General features: G+C 37.6%; 1 pseudogene; it reads left to right on the top strand.

Moving 5' to 3' along the window:
• The first annotated feature begins 16,551 nt into the window (after window positions 1-16,551).
• On the top strand, window positions 16,552-20,293 carry LOC102476493 (eukaryotic translation initiation factor 4B pseudogene; annotated as a pseudogene).
• Window positions 20,294-20,506: the final 213 nt, after the last annotated feature.

Raw genomic sequence — 20,506 nt, 5'->3', positions numbered from 1 at the left:
AGGGCTTCTTTTCCTTGCTCTTGCTCATGTCGTGCATAGCTCTGTGGAGAGACCCTTGTGACGGGTAACTGACATCTGCAGCCCACAGAATTGAGGTCCTGAGGTTTGCAAACAGGTGAGTGAGCGTGGAAATCAATCCACTATTCAAGCTTTGAGATGACTGCAGCTTCCTCTGACACCTTAAACTGAGCCTTTTGAGAGACTTTGAGCCAGAGGCAGGTAACCTGGTTCTGGATTCCTACCTGCAGAAACTGCGAGATACTGTGTTGTTTTAAGCTGTTAAATCAGGAGGCTAATACATAACAATAGACAAGCAATACAGTGTGGCAACATTTACTTATTTAAGAAGTTTTTGCCTTAGAAAATTTGCGTTTGCCAGAGAGAGGGACAGAGACAGTGAAAGGGAAAGTGAGAAATTATTCCTCAGGAGGGATGGCCACATTACAGTCGTTTCTTCTCCATTTTCTTCTGGGGATTTTGGGCATGCACGCATACATGCCAGGCATGAGTTTTAAGCCATCGGGTCTGGGACTCAAACTGCCATCGACCATGTGGGAGTCCAGAGGGGTAACCACTGTACCATCTGCTGGACCCAGGAATTTTTTAAAAATACTCATGATTTAACTCACAATTTTGTGAATTTGCCGGATAGTTGTTTTAACCTGGCCAAGTTTATCTGATCTTTTCTGGGCTTTCCCATGCGTTTGTGCTAAGCTGGTATAGTTGATGGTGACTGCATGATCCTGATTGGCCTCACCCACATCTTAAAGAGGCAGGCCACTGACCAGGAGTCCTCAGATGCCTTCTGTTTTCTCTCTAGTTCTTTTCTCTGCAGGTTAGCTCAGGTTATTTACTTGGTGATCTGTTCTGGGGTTCTAAGACGCTAAAGGCAAATACTTTGCAAGTCTTTGCATCAAATTTGCTAAAGTCCTACCGACCAAAGTAGGTCACATGACTAACTTATATGCAAAGGGTGGGGATCAGACTACCCCCCTTGAAGAAAGAATCTGCAGCATCATATTATAAGAATGTGGATGTAGAGAGAGTGGTCATTCTAATAATCTACTGTACAAAAAAAAAAAAAACTGGTGAAAATAAACAATAATAAATGGCAGTTTCTTTTTTCTTCTATTTCACAAGGAATAGAAGAGATGAACAGCTCAGGCATTCCTAAGCATTTACGCATAAACTAGAAAAAGTCTGTAGAAAAGAAAGTTAAGGAATTAAGGGGCTGCTATAAAAAGGAAGATTAGATAGACAAAAATATGCCATTTGGGTAAGAAACTACAAAAGTTTATGGATATAGTGTTTACAAATATAAGAAAGCATATAAAAACATGATTCTGAAATCACAAAGCTAAATTGAGCCTGATCATCAAGAAACCCATCTTCAAAAGGAATTTTTCCTGATTATTACAAAATAATTCTCTCCCATTAATAAAATTTGGGAATTACATTGCACTCATTTCAGGAATATTTGACAAGTTATCTGGATTCAAGTCTAAGGACCATGAGTCAACTCTGCACTTAAGGCCTAAGACCATAGAAAAGGCTCTGTAAGTCACCCATTAGGAAATTAACCTAACCTACTTGTATCTTCAGGTTTTCTCCCCCCCTACTTGACCATCTAGCTCTAGTAATACTGAAATTGGACAAGGGACTCCCAGGGATCCAGATATATAGGTACCAACATAAATTATAATCTGAGTCACATCTATTTTCTCAAGTTGCCATTGAGACTTTCACACATTTTAGGGCATTTATATGTTTTGTTTTCTGGACTCTTAGCCGATCAACCACTTACAATAGCTCTTTTTTTAAAAGACTTATTTCTTTAAACAAATTACATATGTGTGTGTGTACAGATATGTGATTAAAAACTGTTTTAGAGATTTTTGCCTTAGGGTGCATGCACTTGCCAGAGAATTAAAGAGGGATCCAGAGACAACGAGAAATCTCCCCCTGGGAGGATGGCCACACTGCAATCCCTTCTCCATTCTCCTTCTGGGATCTTGGGCATGCATGCACATGCACCTGGCGTGACTTTAAAGTCACTGGATATGGGATTTGAACCATGGTGTGCCATGTGGGAGTCCAGCAACATAACTGCTACACCATCTGCTGGTCCCAATTTATTCTTTTTTAATTGCAGAGGGCACATTTGCTTGCTAGAGAAACAGAGAGAGGGAGAGGGAGAAAGAAAAAGCTCCCCTAAATGAGGTGTAGTCAGGTCATAATCTCTTCTCTTTCATTTCTCCATATGGTTGAGCTATGGGCATGCACCCATATGTACCTAGAATGTTTTTAAGTTGTCACGGCCAGGATTCAAACTGTAGTTAGCCATGTGGGCTCCAGCTCCCTTAACCATTAAGCTATAGGGCCAATCTCCCTGTGGGGTGATTTCTTGCTTTCTTTTTCTGTCTCTCTGGTGAGCACACATGCTCTATAGCAAATAATCTCTCAAAAGAAAAAAAAAAGAAAAAGCTTATACTGGAGCTAGCCCATGGCATGGTGGTTAAAGTGGTTGAATCACACATGACCAACAGCAAGGTTCAAGTTCTAAACCCAGCAGATTGAAAAACATGCTGGGTGCATGTGAGTTTATACCCAAAATCGTGAAAGGAGAAAAGATGGAGAAGGGATTACTATGCAACCATTCCCCATGGGGGAAGGCAGTGCTTCTTCACTACCCCTCCCACATGCAAGGGCATATGCCCTCTAACAAAAATTTTTTTAAAAAAGCTTATGTTGATAATAATGTTTAAGGGAGAGGTCCTTGAATTTGTGTAGTTTTTTATAGTGTATAAAACATTTTCAATTGTTTTATTTGCTCTTCCCACCAAAGTTGTGAGGTAAGTAAGATCACCATTATGCCTATTTTATAGTCATAAAATGGAAGCTCAGAGAGGTTAAGAAATTCTCTGGAGAGTTTAGACACTATTAGATGCAGGAGTCAGGTCACCTCTGAGCATTAGAGACTAAATGGCCTTCCATGTTATGTAGGGAAGATTTTTCCAGTGTGTGTTCTGTACCTATTTTGTGATATGTTCTGTAAAAAATAGTTCAGTGCTTAAATAAATTTAAGAAACACTGTGTATTGTTTCAAGGAGCCCTGTTGGAAAGTGTTGATGCAGACTAATCCTCATATTATGTAGATGAAGTGACTGATGTTCAAATATAAAAATACTTATTTAAGATTACATGATTACATTCATCAGCATCACAGATGAAACTCAAATCTCTAAATCACAACGTGTGCTCTTTCTAATACGCTATAACACTATATTAAATTCTTATTTATTTCAGGTAAAATAACACTATATTAAATTCTTATTTCTTTCAGGTAAAATTTATTTTATATTCATAATCTAGAGACATGTTCTGAATAAAACATTTTATAAAAAATAAAAATATACTGTACTTAATTCGAAATGCACCTTTGTGTTACTAAAATCGTCTTGATGATGGTAATAGCTACCGTTCTCGTGTGCTAAGATTATGAAGCATTTTAAAAGTTTTTAACAAACTTGTAAGCTAAATTCTTTTTCACATAAAAACACTGAGACTCAGAATAAATAAAATAATTTGAGGATAATCACTGATGTATTAACAGAAAAAGTTATGATTTAAAGTTGAAGCTGACTCTGAACCTATTCCAAAAAATAGCATTCTAACGGTCCTGGTTTTTTTTTTGTTTGTTTCGTTGGTTGGTTGGGTGTTTGTTTGTTTGTTTGAGAGGTTTTTGCTATAGGGCATGTGCACTTGCCAGAAAGACAGAAAGAGACAGAGAGATAGAAAGCGAGAAATCACCCCCTAGGAGGGATGGCCACACCACAATCCCTTCTCTTCTCAGGATCTTAGGCATGCACACACACGTGCCTGGCGTGAGTTTAAGCTGCTGGGTCCAGGGGTCTAACCACAATTGACTACATGGGAGTCCAGCAACATAGTCATTTTGCTAATTCTGGTCCCCCTTTTTTAAAAATTTTTTTTTATGATATTCTTGAACACTGTTCACTCTTTCTTTTGTAGCATGACTATAACGAATTTTAAACAGCAGGCAAGTCATACAGGCAGAAACAGCACAACCTCGACAGATTGAGTAGGCTGAGCCCAGAGTATGGAAGAAAGGAAAAAGTAGCTATTTTTAATTAGTAGAGGCCATATACATTCTTTTTAAAGTCTCTAATTCTATAAGCATTTTGAAAAATGGGACCCAAATCCAGAAGCACTAATTAGCACTCTTTAATACTAAAACTAAACTAGAAACCTTTGGCACACTAGTGAGGCTTGTCAGGGGATCAGAATTTTAGGTCTCATGAAAACTTTGAAGACTTGAACACTTATGAGGACTTGAATTCCCTCTACAACATCCCAACAGTGGCCATTCCACCTGTGCTTGAACACCTCAATGGTAAGAGGGCATCTTAATGTCTCTGACCGAAAACTCTTATGGTTGGAGAACTGCAACTGCAGGAAGTTCTGACTAGACTATACTAGACTGTATGCTATTTAAAAGAAGGATCCTTTTCTGTCTTGTTCAGACTACACCCCTGTTATCTAGCAAGAGAGAATCCATCACTAATTTTTTTTGAATGATTGTATGATACTGACATGTAATCTTCCTTTTTTTTAAAAAAAGTATTTATTTTATTAATGCTACAGGGCACTTGCTCATGAGACTAAAAAAGAGAGAGAGAGAAAACCTTCCAACAAGGCTGGTCATGCTGCAATCCTTTTTCTTCTCTTTCTCTATACCATCAGGATCCTAGGTATGCATGTACATGCTCAACATGTTTCCTACAGAGCCAGGGTTTAAATTGCAATCAGCTATGTGAGATCCAGCCTCCTTTACACAATACTTAACCACTGAGCCATGGGTCTGGCCTGAAATCTTCCTTCTTATGTTTATCCTGTCATGCTAACTCTCTGGGCAGAGGCTGAGTAATTTTCCTAGAGGATATCTAATGGGCAAGACTTTCAGGAAACTCCTTGTGGTTGTTCAACCATCACCACTATTGAATTCTGTAGCATTTCATTATCCCAAAAAGATACCCCATACTCATTAGCTCATACCCATACTCCCCACTGCACCTTGCCCACTGATGGCAACCATTTTTTACTCCATGATGTCATCTATTTTGGATTTCATATAAATGGAATCATATGACATGTGGTCTGTGTATCTGGTTTCTTCACTTAGATTCATCCATATTATAGCATGTATGAGTACTTTGTGTCACTAATGGCTGAATTATCACATGGATATACCATATTTTATTTGTCTATTCATCAATTAATGACATTTGGGTTATCTCCACTTTTTGGCTATTATGAATTTATGAATAATACTTCTGTGAACATTCCTGTACAAAGTTTATGTAAGCATATATTTTCAGTTCCCTTGGAAATATAACTAGAATTAGAATTGCAGGGGTATGTTGTGCTTCTATGTTTAACATTTTGAGGAGCTGGAACTGTTCAACTAATAAACAAAGTAGCTGCATCATTTCGCAATCCCACCAGCAATGTATAAGGCTTCAAATTTCTCTACTTTTTTTTTTTTTTTTTGAGAAAGATTTTTGCTCTAGGAAGCACGCATCCACCAGAAAGACAGAGAGAGACAGAAAGCAAGAAATCACTCCCCAGGGGAGATGGCCACACTGCAATTCCTTCTCCTCCAATCTCCTTTTGGGATTTTGGGCATACATGCACATGGTGTCAAGCATGTTTTAAGTCTGGACTTGAATGACGGTCGACTAAGTGGGAGTCCAGCAACATAACCATTACTCCATCTGCTAGTCCCAAATTTCTCCACATTTTTCTCAACACTTACTGCTTTCCTTTTTTTTTCTTCTTTAATTATAGCCTCCCTAGTGGACGCAAAGTGGTATCTCCCAGGGCTTTGATATGCATTTCCCTGGATGATTAATAATGTCACACATCTTTTCATTTATTTAATAGCTATTTGTATCTTCTTTGGAGAAATGTCTATTCAAATCTCCTACCTATTTTGAGTTAATTTTTGTATATGGTCTGATGTAGAGGTCCAACTTCCTTCTTTTGCATATGTGTATTCAGACATATCAGCAACATTAGCTGAAAATACTTTTTCCTGTTGAATTGTCTTGAACTCCTTGTCAAAAAATCAGTTAACAATAACTGATTTATGAACCCTCAATTATATTATATTAAAATCTATATATCCATCTTTATGCAAATCATACTGTCTTGATTACTGTACCTTTGTACTGTTTTGAAATTAGGAACTTTCAGAATGTTATTTGTTCCCAAGATGGTTTTGGATATTCTTGATCCTTTGCACTTCCATATGAATTTTACAAATAGCTTATCAATTTAAAAAAAAACGACTGCTGGAGTTTGATAGAGATTATATTGAAACTTTATACCATTTTGAGGAGTATCACCAGTTTGACAACCTAAGTATTTCAATCCATTAATACATGATGTCTATTCATTTATTTAGGTTTTATTTTATTTCTTTCTGAAATTTTTTATTTCATTTTTGGATTGTACATAGTTACTATATAGAATACAGTTGATTTTTCTACCTTAATCTTGTATTCTGCAACTTTGCTGAATTTAGGTATTATCTTCAATTCTTTTCTTGGGCATTCGTTACTCTGTTCTTTACATAAGATAATGCCATCTCTGAATAGAAATATTGTTTCTTCTTCACTTCTAGTCTAAATGCCTTTATTTCTCTGTCTTGTATAATTTCTCTGACTAGAACCTTCAGTACAACCTTGAATAGAAGTTGTAAGAGCAGATATCCTTGTCTTGTTCCAGATTATAAGTGGGAAAGCTTCCAGTCTTTCAACATTAGCATATTGGTTGTGGCTCTTTTGTTGTTTGTTTTGGAGAGATTTTTGCAATAGGGAATGTGCTCTCTCCAGAGAGACAGAGATAGAAAGCCAGAAATCACCTGGGGGGCAGGGAGATGATTTTAGGCACACACACATACACACACACGCGCGTGCACATGCACACCTGGCTTGAGTTTCAAGATGCCGGGTCCAGGATTCAAACTGCGGGTGACACATGGGAGTTCAGTGCCTTAATCACCATGCTACCTGTTGGCCCTTGTTGTGGGTTTTTTATAAATGTGTTTTATTATAGTAAGAAAGTTACTTTCTTTTCTTTTCTTCAGTTTATTTGCTATAGGGCACATGTGCTAACCAAAGAGAGAGAGTGAGAAATCACCCCTCAGGGATGGTCACACTGTCATCCTTCCTTCTCCATTCTTCTCTTGGGACGCTGGGACTGAGACTCAGACCTCACAGTTAGCTATGGGAGATCCAGCTGCCTTAATCTCCATGCCACTTGCTGGCTCAAGAAAGTTCCTTTCTTTTTTATGCACTATGAAATATTACTCAGCCGTAAAAAACAATGAGACCCTGGCATTTGATAGGTGGATGGATATGGAAGATTTAATGCTAAGCAAAGCAATCCAGACTATGAAAAAGAGGCATTGTATGTCCCCACTTCATATATACTGAATGTCTGCACTGTGAGGCAGGAAATGAAAGATTTGAAGTCATAAAAGCATTGAAATCAACAGTGGACACCAAAGACAGTATGGAAGGAGGATCAGAAATGGGGAAGGAAGAGGGAATCAAGGGGAAAAAAATTCAACGGACACAAGTATGGAAAATTATCTGTTGATGACAACGTGTATGGTAATTTCTTTGACAGGACTAACAGTGTATTCATGCTGGAAAAATTCATTTTCAATGTTGAACGTAAAAAAAATAAGAAAAAAATTTTTAAGTTCCTTTCTATTTCTAATTTGCTAAGTTTTTAAATCATAAATGGGTACTGAATTTTTTGAAATGCTTTTAATGCATTATTTGAGATAATCATGTGTTTTTATTATTAATTATATTAATATGGTGAATTGTATTTGTTGATTTTCATATGTTAAACCATTCCTGGGATCAATTTCACTTAGTGATGGCATGTAATTCTTTTTATATAGTGTTGAATTATGATTGCTGGTATTTTGTTGGGGATTTTTGCAATTATATTCATAAGGGATATTGTCTGTAGTTTTCTTTTCTAGGGATGTCATCAGATTTTTTTTTTGTTTTGGAGAGGTTTTTGCTATAGGGCGCGTGTGCTCACCAGACAGAGAGAGAGAGTCAGACAGAGAGATAAAAAGCGAGAAATCACCCCCCAGGGGGGATGGCCACGCCGCAATCCCTTCTCCTCCATTCTCCTCTCGGGATCTTGGGCACGCATGCACATGCGCCCAGCGCGAGTTTAAGCCACTGGGTCTGGGACTCGAACCGCGGTCGACTACGTGGGAGTCCTGCGACATAGCCATTACACTAACTGCTGGTCCCATGATTCTTATATCATAGTAATACTGGCCTCATAGAATAAGTTAGGAACTGTTCCCTCTTCTGTTTTGTGGAAGAGTTAGTGAAACTTTGTTTTTTATTTATTTTTTTTAAACATTTGGTAGTCATCTGGGACTGGGCATTTTTTTTCTTGGTGAAATGGTTTTAATTACTAATTTGATCTCATTAATTAATTTTCTGATATTCTATTTCTCTTGGATCAGTCTCAGTAGTTTATGTTTTAGAATTAGTAAATTTCATCTATGTTAACTAATTTATTTGCCTCCAATTGTTTCTTTATAATCCTTTTCTATTTCTGTGATGTTACTAATTTAAACTGTACTTCTTTTCTCATGGTCAGTCTCAACATATTTGTTAATTTTACTAATCATTTTTAGAAAACAAACTTTGGGGGTTGGGACCAGCAGTTGGCGTAATGGCTATGTCACTGGACTCTCATGTAGTAGACCACAATTCGTGTCCCTGACCCTGTGGCTTAAAACCCACGCCAGGCACGTGTGTGCGTACCCAAGATCCCAAGAGGAGAATGGAGGAGAGAGGATTGCAGCGTGGCCATCCCCCCAGGGGGTGATTCCTCACTTTCTGTCTCTCTGTCTCTCTCTGTGTTTCTGGCGAGAGCATGTGCCCTATAGCAAAAACTTCTCAAAAAAAAAAAAAAAGAAAAAGTAAAGAAAACCAATTTGGGTTTTTCTGGTTTTGGTTTTTAATTTAATTTTACTCTAATCTTTCTTATTTCTTTCCTTCTTGTTTTGGGTTTACTTTTCTCTCACTAATTTCTTAAGGTGGTAGGTTAAGTTATTGCTTTGAACTCTTTTGTAGTATAGGATGTATGGTTATACAGTTCCCTCTACTCTTTGCGATAGCCATATCCCATACATTTTGGTATGTTATGTTTTGGCTTTAAAATGCTAAATCTGTGTTTATGGATTTATAATGTTTAAAGATGTATTTTTAGGACAACATATCACAAAAGAATGGGGAGGGAATGGAGATTTATGGAATCAATTATTTGTATGCTATTGAAATTAAGATTTATGATTATTAATTTATGCAATTGTCCTTTATACTCAACATTTACTATTTCTTTTACATTTATTTTTATAGCTTATTTAGCAGTGAACTTTATTTCTTCATATGAATTTAAGTTACTATCAACCATCCTTTCATTTTAGCCTGAGGAATACCATTGGCATTTCTTATAGAGTGGGTCTGCTAGAGGAAAAAACTTGTCAGTTTTGGTTTGATTGGAAATGTCTTAATTTCTATTTTTTTTGACATCTAGATTAATTAGATATAGAATTCTTAGATGATGTCTTTCTCAGCATTTTGTATATGTCTTCCTATTGCCTTCTGGTCTCCACGATTTCTGATGAAAAATCAACTGTTAATTTTGTTCATAATCTCTTATACATGGCAAGTTGTTTCTCTCTTACTGTTTTCAAAGTTCTTTATGGTCTCGATTTTTTTATAGATAATGATGTGTCTAGGTGTGGATCTCGTTGGTTTTTCATTTGTTTTGTTGTTTATTTTTTGTTTTTGCCATAGGACATGTGCACTCATTTGAGAAAAACAGAGGGAGTCAGAGAGAGGGAAAGTGAGAAATCACTCCCTGGGGGATGGCTATGATGCAATCCTTTCTCCATTCTCCTCTCAGGATTTTGGGCATTTACACAGACATACCCAGCATCATTTCCAAGCCTCTGTGGACAAGAATTGAACCACAGTCAGACATGTGAGAGTCCAATGCCTAAACCACCACACCTCCTGCTGGCACCAGCATCTCTGATTTTATCCTACATGTTCTTTGAGCTTTCTCAATGTAATAATTAATGCTAATTATCAAATTTGGGAAATTTGAGGTCATTATTTCTTGAAATATTCTGCTCATTTTCCTCCCTTCTTTTTTGTCTGGGACTCTCATTATGGCTGTGGTGATAACTTTGTTGGAGTTCTATCAGTCTCTGAGAATATATATACATTTTTCATTACTCTTTTCTTTCTATTTTTCATACTGAGCAATCTCATTTTTAATCTAGTTTCAGGTTCACTGATTCTTCTGCTAGCTAGTCTGTCATTAATACCTCTAGTGAATTTTTCATTCAAGTTATTTTAGTTTTAAATTCCATAATTTTCATTTTTTAAATTGATATTTTCTATTTTGGTAGGACATCATTCCCATACTTTGCTTTAATTATTTATATATGGTTTCCTTAATTCTTTGAACATATTTGAACATATTTAAAATAATTGACTTAAAGTCTTTGTTTAGTAAATTCAGTATCTGGACTTCCTCAGTGGTAGTTTTAGTTTAGTTTTTAGGTTTTTTTTTTTTTAGTTTTTTTTCCCTGTGTATAAACTATACTTTATAGTTTTGTTATATTATTTGGGAGTTCTCAATTCTGCTCCATTGGTCTGTCTGTCTTTGGGCCAATATCATGGTGTTATATTATCATAGCTTTGTAATATGTTTGGAGGTCAGGAAGTGAGATGCCACCTACTTTATTCCCCTTGCACACTATATAGCCAGTATTGTTTTCATGATATGGGGCCTTCTGTAATTCTAGACAAATTTTGTGATTTTTTTTATTTCTGTGAGTAATATCTCTGGTAGTTTCCTTGAAATTGCACTGAATTTGTAGATTATTTTAAGTAGGATTAACATTGTAATTATATTAATTTTTCCAATCCAGGAACATGGAATGTTTTTCCACTTTTTTGTAACATTAAAAATTTTTTTCAAGTTTTTCATACTTTTCCTTGTAGTGATCTTTGATGTCTTTGGTAAGGTTTATTCCTATATATCTTATTGCTTTTGTGGTTATTATAAATGGGATTGCTCTCTTCAGTTCTGTCTCAGTTTGTCTATTGTTTGGTGTATAAAAATGCTATAGATTTTTTTGTATGTTGATTTTGTACCCTGCCACTTTATACATTTATAACTTTCAAGAGTTTTTTAGTGGCTTCTTTTTGGATTTTCTATGTATAGCATCATATCATCTGCAAATAGAGACCATTTCACTTCTTCTTCTCCTATTTGGATGCCTTTTATTTGACTCTGTTGTCTAGTTCCACAGGCTAGAACTTCTAGTACTATGTTAAAAAGGAGTGGAGAAAGTGGGCAGCCTTGTCTTGTTCCAGTTTTTAGTGGAAAAGCTTTTAGCTTTGCTCCATTCAGTATGATGTTACCTATGGGTTTGTCATAAATGGCTTTTATTGCGTTGAGGAATGTCCCTTCTATGCCAATTTTGCTGAGAGTCTTAATCATGAGGGGATGTTGCATTTTTTCAAATGCTTTTTTTGAATCAATTGATATGATCATATGGTTTTTATGTTTCTTTTGTTAATGTGATGTATTATATCTAAAATTTTGCATATGTTGAACCATCCTTGCATCCCTGGAATAGGGCCTACTTGGTCATGGTGTATAATATTTTGAATATGTTGTTGAATATGATTTGCTAGTATCTTGTTCAGAATTTTTACATTTGTATTCATCAGGGATATTGGCCTGTAGTTTTCTTTTTTTGTCATGTTCTTGTCTGGTTTTGGAATTAAGATGATGAAGGCTTCATAGAATAAATTTGGTAGGGTTCCATCTTTTGTATCTCTAGAAATAGTTTGAGGAGACTTGGGGTTAGTTCTTTAAAACTTTTACAGAATACAGAAGTAAAGCCATCAGGACCTGGGTTTTTCTTTGTTGGAAGACTTCATTACTCATTCAATCTCATTGCTTGTTTTGTGTCTATTCAGACTTTCTATTTTTTCCTGGTTAAATCTTGCTAAGTCCTATGTGTCCAGAAATTTGTCCATCTTATCTAGGTTTTCTTCTTTGTTGGCGTACCATCACTCATAGTATTTTCTGCTGATATTTTGTATTTCTGTTATGTCTGTTGTAGTAACACCTGTTTCATTGCTGATTTGATTTATCTGGTTCCTTTCTCCATTCTTCTTGATTAATCTAGCTAAAAGTGTGTCACTTTTATTTATCTTCTCAAAGAACCAGATTTTGGCTTTATTTATCTTCTGTAAAGTTTTTTTATTCTGTATTTCATTTATTTCTGCTTGAATCTTCATTATTTTTTTTTCTCCTGGAATTTTTGAGTTTTTTTGGGGGGAAGTTGTTGTTTTTCCTGTTCCCTGAGTTGTGTAATTAGGTTGCATATTTGCCACCTTTCTGCTTTTTTCTTGTGGGCGCTAGTTGCTATGAACTTCACTCTTATGACTGCTTTTGCTGTGTCTGATAGATAATAAACACTTATTTGTTTATTATCATTATTCCTATGAGCCTTTTGATTTCAGTCTTAATTTCTTCTGTAGTTGTAAAGTCATTCAGGAGTAGATTGTTTAGCTTCCATGTGTACATGTATTTTCAAGTGCTCTTCCTGTCATTGATTTCAAGTTTGATTCCATTGTGGTTGGAAAAGATGCTGGATATAGTTTCTATACATTTGAATTTGTAAAGCCTTGTTTCATGTCCTATTATATGGGCAGTCTTCAAAAATGTTCCATGTGGGAGTGAGAAAAATGTCTATTTTGTGGTTGTTAGGTAAAATACTCTATAGATGTCTGTCAAGTTCATTTCATGTATGGTATCATTTAAATCTTATATCTCTTTGTTATTTGTTTGTATAGATGATCTGTCCAGAGGAGACAGTGGAGTGTTGAGATCCCCTATGACTATTGTGTTGCAGTCTATCTCTCTTTTGAGATCTAACAGTCTCTCTTTAATGTATTCCAATACTCTAGTGTTAGGTACATAGATATTTACAAGTGTTATGTCTTCTTGGTGAACAAGTCCTTTTAGTATTGTATAAAGTCCTTTTGTCTCTTCTTATGTGTTTCAGCTTAAAGTCTATTTTGCCTGATATCAGTATCACAATGCTAGCCTTTTTTTTTTTTTTGGTTTCCATATGCGTGGACTATCTTTTTCCAGCCCTTCACTTTCAGTCTAAGTGTGTCCTTATCAGTGATGTGTGTTTCTTGTAAGCAGCATATAGATGGCCTCTGTTTTTGTAATCATTCAGCCAGTCTGTGTCTTTTAATAGGATAATATAATCCATTAACTTTCAATGTTATTATTGATATTTGCTGACTTATCCTAGTCATTTTGCTAACCATTTTCTCAGTTACTTTTTATTCTCTTATTTCTGTTTGTCTCTCTTTAGTCATCCTGATGCAATACTCCTCTCAGTACATCCTGTAAAGCTGGTGTAGTACTGGTGAATTCTTTCAGTTTTTGTTTATCTTAGAATACTTTTATTTGTTCTTCCAACTTGAAGGATAATCTTGCTGGATATAGTATTCTTGGTTGAAATTGTTTTTCTTTAAGTGTTTTGAATACATCTTCCCATTTTTTCTTTGCCTGAATTGTTTCCATTGAGAGATCTGATTTTAGAATATTGTCTGTATCTTTATTTTTACCAATCTGGCTATGATATACCAGGGAGAAGATCTTTTTGTGTTGATTCTACTTGGGGTCATTTTTATTTGTTGGGTCTGAATTTCTCCATGTTTCTTTATATTTGGAAAATTTCAGATATTATTTCATGAAAGAGGTTTTCCATGCCTTAGGGCTGATTCTTCACCTTCTACAGTATATTATATGGATATTTGCTGTTGCATGGTGACTAATTTCCTGTATGTTGTCCTCATTTCTTTGTTGTTGCTATTTTTTTCATTCTTTTCGGTGGTTGGGTCTATGTTGGAGACTTTGTTTTCAAGGCCAGAAATTTTTTTCTACTATATGATCCAATATGCTATTAATGCTTTCTAAGGAGAATTAAATTTCTTTTATTATACTCTTCATTTCCAGAAGTTCTGTTTGATTCTTTTTTAGGATATCTATTTCTTTGTGAGAGTCCTCTTTCATGTCTTGAAATGATGTTTTCATTTCCTGGAACTGATTGTTTTCTCTTGCATCTCATTGAGTTTTTTCACTATGAATATTCAGAATTCTTTTTCTGACATTTCTGTGTATTTCCCTGTACTGTCATTTTTTGGTGAGGGGCTACTATGGTCACATGGGAGAGAGTTACCCTTGTTTTCTCATATATTTTTGAGATCTGCTCTGATTTTTGTGGATGTGATACAGTATTCACTTTTTCCTATTTATTTTTTTTATTTTTGAAGATAATTTTGCATGTGCTTGCCAGAAAGACAGAGAGAGACAGAGAGACAGAAAGCAAGAAATGGGACCAGCAGTTAGTGTAATGGCTATGTCGCTGGACTCCCACGTAGTTGACCGCGGTTCATATCTCGGATCCGGTGGCTTAAAACTCACGCTGGTCGCGTGTGCGTGCGTGCCCAAGATCCTGAGAGGATAATGGTGGAGGAGGGATTGCTGCGTGGCCATCCCCTCTGGGGGGTGATTTCTCGCTTTCTGTCTCTCTGTCTCTCTCTCTCTGTCTGGCAAGTGCACGCATCCTATAGCAAAAACCTCTCCCCCCGCCCCCCCAAAAAAGGAAAGCAAGAAAGCACCCAGCAGGTGGATAGACACACTGCAATCCCTTCTCCTCCATTCTCCTCTCAGGATCTTGGGTATGCATGTACATGTACCCAGTGTAAATTTAAGCCACCAGGTCCAGGACTTAAACTGTGGTTGACCATATGGGATATAGCCATTACACCAACTGTTGGTCCCCACTTTTTCCTATTTATTATAGTAGATTCTATAGTATTGGAAGAGAACACTTCACCCTTAGTTCACAAGTATTTTTCTATTGGAGGACTGTATTTCCCAGATCAAAGCAGTTATGGATAACTTCAGGTGTTTGGCTCCTCTACTAAACTTTCAGCTCTTACTGAGGTGGTAGCAAGCTGAGGAGATATTACTTAGTGTAGGAGATCAAGTCCTGTGGTGTGCCCAGCACAGCGTGTAGCATGGTGTACCAAAAAGTTCAAAGTTACTCTCAGGGCCTAGGAATACACTCATAAGAGGAAGCCCACCAAGACTAGGCCAGAGTTTCCTGGTGGGCGGGGCAACCCCAGTCCAAGTGGTGAAAGTTCCAAAGTTACTTCCAGGGCCTAGGGGTGTGCTCACTAGACAAGGCCCACTGAGAACAGGCCAGAGTCTCCTGGTGGGCAGGCCAAGCCCAGCCCAAGTTATATTTTCTAAGAATATCAGGAATTTCAAAATTTTATGATATTATTTTCTAATATTTAATTTTTATTCCAATTTATCCAACTTTCACAATAACAGCATTTATATTATTTTTAGCATTTTTTTTTCTAGGCCAAGATCCACTCCAGGATCTTTTGTAAATTTAGTTTTTGTATCTTCTCAGCATCCTCTAATACGGAATGAATCTTCAGCCTTTCTTTGCCTTTCAAGACATTCAAATTTTGGGTCTCTTTTTTATGAGACAAGGAAAATAAAAAATGTTTAGCTTCCATCAATACATTTTTTATATTGATTGATTTTAACTTACTTATGAAGTTCTTTATGTCCCTAAGATCTCATATCTACAGTACAAAACAATGTCAAATAAAATAAATGTTTAAAAACTGGTCACATTTATCAATTTTTTTTTAAAGTTCAGAGTTTTTGAAGAATCAGATTTACAAAAGTCTTTGCCTAATGTTAAACCAATTGATATTTTCTTTGTTGCCTGAACTTATTGATCTAGTTTTCATTGTTTTATAATTAATGCAGACAGGAGATCAAACTAAGTGAGTAGAAACAAAAATATTACATTAACTCAGAGTCTCCAAATTTGAAGGTCATTTTTTTCTAGATACTGACTGGAAAGAAAACTCGCAGGAATAAGGACAAAAGTCCTCTCACCTTAGTAAACTATTTTAAACCAACTGAAACAAAGTCAAAATATTAAGCTACGTTCTTGGTTCAATAGAAGTTGCTTGATTTAAATATTCATCTGATGAACGAATGAATAATGAAAACTACTCAGAGATTGAGGCAAGGCTAAGTGTCTTGAATAAAATAAACCGAAGCCTGGTACTTAGGGCAGACACTGTCAGTGCCCCACCTTGAGCCCTCATCCTGGAGGTCACATGGCTCTGGGGGACAATGTCCACAAACAAGGTGACTTCCTCTTCTGGTCCACTGCCTAATGATCATCCATGCCTCCATGCAGGGGGGCAAGAAATGGGAAGTTAACACTCCCAGGAGCAAGCCTCAGCAACGAGGGATCAGAGCTGGTGGATAAATATGCCAGCTGTTAAACAGTATCCCATTCCCACAGAGTGTGAGGCTTATACAGGCCCTGCACAAGGTGATGACTCAGTTGCTAAAAATGTTATTGATTGTGACTTGGAGGAAAAACTTTCACCAGTACAATGACTCAGGCATTTGAATCATTTGAAAAGTAGATATAAAATAATGTATACAAGGAAAATGAAATTGGTTGGGGGCAGTATGAGGGTACCCTGAGGCCCTACAGAAGAATTACAAGAAATTTATGGAGATTAGCAAACAGTATCCCCCCCCCACACACACACACAAACCCTCTCACACACACGATTACACACACACACACTTTATTTCTTACAAAGTGGCCCTTACCTCCGGCAGTAGGAAAGAAAGGGCCTTCAAGCAGTAGAGGGCAGATGGCAGGTGGCAGTGTTTAACCATCAGAAGCCAGGAACAAGGTCAGAGGAGCCCAAAGCAGCTTGACTTGGAGTGTGTAATGGGAATAATAAATGGAACCCAGCATCTCAATGAAGTGCTGCTTACTATATACAATAAAAGAAAGCTGAGGATCAAACTCAGGATCTGATGGGGTTACAACAGCCATGGAAAAGTATTAAGTAAATGTTGGTACTTGGAAGGGAAAACCTGGGTTACTGAAAGATAGGTTGGGAATATCTAGCTGAATATACCTGAAGATTATGACTGTCTAAAACTTCCTAGCCCTCAGAGTCTGCAGAGGTGCTCTATCCTTACTATTAAAATCTAATCCTTCCAGGTAAGAAGATACTACAGGGTTCTCTTCTACACCAAGCAACAGATGCACATGAGAAGCTTCTCTTACCTCTTTTTTGGCTGCCAGGTCAATAATTAGAATTAAATCCACATAGTCCAGTTGTGGATATGTTGGGTTTAATAAAAAATGACACCACAGAAAGCTATAAGAATTTTAGTTAGCATGTACCAGCAATAGCTAGGAAAGGATCCATTGGATTGGATTTTAATGGTCTTAATCAGAGCATAATCTGAATTGACATGTCTTGGGATGTGAAATTTAGTCCTTTGTCAGGGACTCTAAAAGAGAGGGAAAAACTCATGATTAGGATGACTCTTAGAATTCAAGAGAAAGCAATGGCCTATGCTGGGTGAAGGTGATATATCGGGATGCCATGGCAGACAGTGAAAAAATGACTAAAATATTCAGAGAAGTTGACATGCCAGAATATCCAGTTTTATGTGGCACTAGAAAGTGTGCCAGAGGATTATATTCCACAGTGTGCCCAGAGGACACATTGTAAACAAAGACATCAGAAATGCATTGGCCAAAGAGGCAACCAGCATCAATAAGTTCAAGGGTGGCTGTCTTCCACAACAGCCTGTGCTGAGGATGGAAGAGGCAGTCACAGTCAAGATTATAGTATCAAGCAATAGAAGGTAGGTGTTCATGCTTAACCACCAAAATCCAGGGACAAGGTCAAAAGAACTTGCCCAGGCAGGATGACCTGGGAGTGAGTGGTAGGGATAATGAATGGAACATAGAATTTTGTTGAGGAGATGCTACTTAATATATACAATCAAAAGGAAGATGATAAACAAGCAAAATGTGGCCATGGAGGTATGTCACACAGATGTCCTTCAAGAGAGAACACTCCACAAAGTGTGCAGTGAGCTGCAGTTACCTTCAGGATCTGCCTGTGCAGCCCTGAGTCAATGACCAAACATGGCAATGGTGCAGGGACTTGCCATTCCTGGTTACTATGGGGAAACTTCTCAGGCAATCTTGGCCCTATGTATTCCTAGCTTGGTAGGCTGAGCTGTCCTTAGTCTGGGGCTCCTTATCTTCAGCCCTCTAAGTACCTCCTCTGTGGTGGGATTTGTAGATGACACAAAAGAGACTGGATATGGTCCTTAATTTCAAGGTATAATGTGTTATTATTCAATTTAAGTTCTTGTAAGTGCCTTTACATTCTCTCTCCCTCTCCCAACATGATAGCTTCAGCAAAAAAAAAAAGGAGAAGACTATCTCCTTAACAGACTTTCTGACTAAGGATGGGGTGAACCGCTGGAGGAAGCACCTATGTTTCCAAACCAGTCAGCTGGGCTGATTAAACATATGATCTAGATGGAGATATTTCAACCACTTGGTACATTAATAAGGATGATTTGTGTAGGGCACCTCCAGTTGACCATTTCGTCCTTCCCACTGCTCTATGGTCTACTAGGGAACCCAATATTGACCAGAGCCATCTTCCCAAATTGTCACCCTACACTGCTTTTCTAGGGAACCTACCCTGTGATGTGACAGAAGACTCCATTAAGGAATTTTTTAGAGGATTAAATAACAGTGCAGTGCATTTGCCTCCTGAACCCAGCAATCCATAGAGGTTGAAAGGCTTTGCTTATGCTGAGTTTGAAGACCTGGATTTCTTGCTTAGTGCCCTGAGTCTCAATGAAGTCTTTAGGTTACAGGAGAATTCTAATGGAGTTGCTGATGAAGCTCAGGACAAAAACAGGGATGACTGTCCCTTCAGCCGAAATAGAAATCGGGATTCTAACAAAACAGATACAGACTGGTGGGTCCGATCTGTCATAGACAGCTTTGATGACACCCACCTAGAAGAGGTAATGATAGCTTTGGAAATAAGTATGAGATGGGTAACAGGTCGAGTATCATGATGGCCCTGATCCAGACATGAACTGGTATGGGGGCCTGCATCGCTATGATGACTGAGGCAGCAAAGACTATGAAAAAGGCTATGATTCCAGATAGGCAGTGGCAGAAGAGCATTCGGTAGCAGGTACCGTAGGGATGATGACTAAAAGGAGGTGAGGACTGCAATGAAGACCGATATGACAGGCAGGAAGATTGATCATGGAGCCCCAGAGATGTTAACTCTCAGGATTATTATAGGAGAAATGACAGACACTCCCCCACCCCCCACTCCAAGACCCAAACTAAATCTAAAGCCTCAGAGTACATCTAAGGAAAATATTTCCTCTGCTAGCACCTCCCAGTCCAGTTGAGTGACTTCTATCTTTGGAGGAGCAAAGCCTGTTGACACAGAAAGAGAAGCAGAAGAAAAGCTATGGAAGGAACAAGAGAAATTGCAGAGGCAGTTGGATGAGCCCAAAGTAGAGTGACAGCTCAGGAAGGACACCTTAGTTGGCAAAGTGAAGAAACTCAGGAATGGGAAAGGTTGATGACAGGAAGTTAGTCATCGCAGACTGGGACCTCGGCCACATCTGGCAGAAATGCACAAAGGAGAGTGAAACGTCTTTAGAAAATGAAACACTCAGTAAGGAAGAAGACTATGACTCTCCAACTTCTAAGCTTCCCAAACCTGATCAGCCCTAAAAGGTAAAGCCATTCCTTCTACCAAAGGAGAATTCTTGGGTGATGCAAAATTCTAAACTTGCTGCCCCATCTCAGAGCTCAGACACAGACAGCAGTCCCCTTCCAGTAGTGGAGGGAAAGTATCTTCAGCTCAACCCTCTGAGGCAGGACCAGAAAGATGAAAATAAGGTAGATGGGATGAGTGTCCACAAAAGCCAAATTTGGAATACCAGCCGTGGTTCAGAAGGTGGGAACAAAAATCACTGGAAGGAGTCAGACAGGGAAGATAGCAAAAAGGATCAAGACTCCAGATTTGCACCTGAGCCAAAGAAATATGAAGAAAATCCAGCCTCCGAGTTCAGTTCCACAAGCAAGTATGCTGCTCTGCTGGTTGACAGTGAAGATGAAAATGAAGATTATACCAAATAGACCTCTACATTCTGTGCTTTCTCTTTGACTCTCTTCACCTTGGAACATTCTAGAGCAAATCAAACCTCTATCTAGACAAGACAAAATAAAACTCACCATCTCCTGGAGACTGTTTTTTAACATATTATTATTATTATTATTTAATAAAATGAAATTCTGTTGCATGCTGCTGCAGCCTTTACAGTACTGAAGTAACTGGAGAATCACCAATGT

The sequence above is a fragment of the Tupaia chinensis genome, unplaced genomic scaffold, assembly GCF_000334495.1.
Source record: "Tupaia chinensis unplaced genomic scaffold, TupChi_1.0 Scaffold145870_1, whole genome shotgun sequence".
NCBI lineage: Eukaryota > Metazoa > Chordata > Mammalia > Scandentia > Tupaiidae > Tupaia > Tupaia belangeri.
Note: the sequence above shows the minus strand (reverse complement) of the source record. Positions and strands in the feature narration are given on the sequence as shown.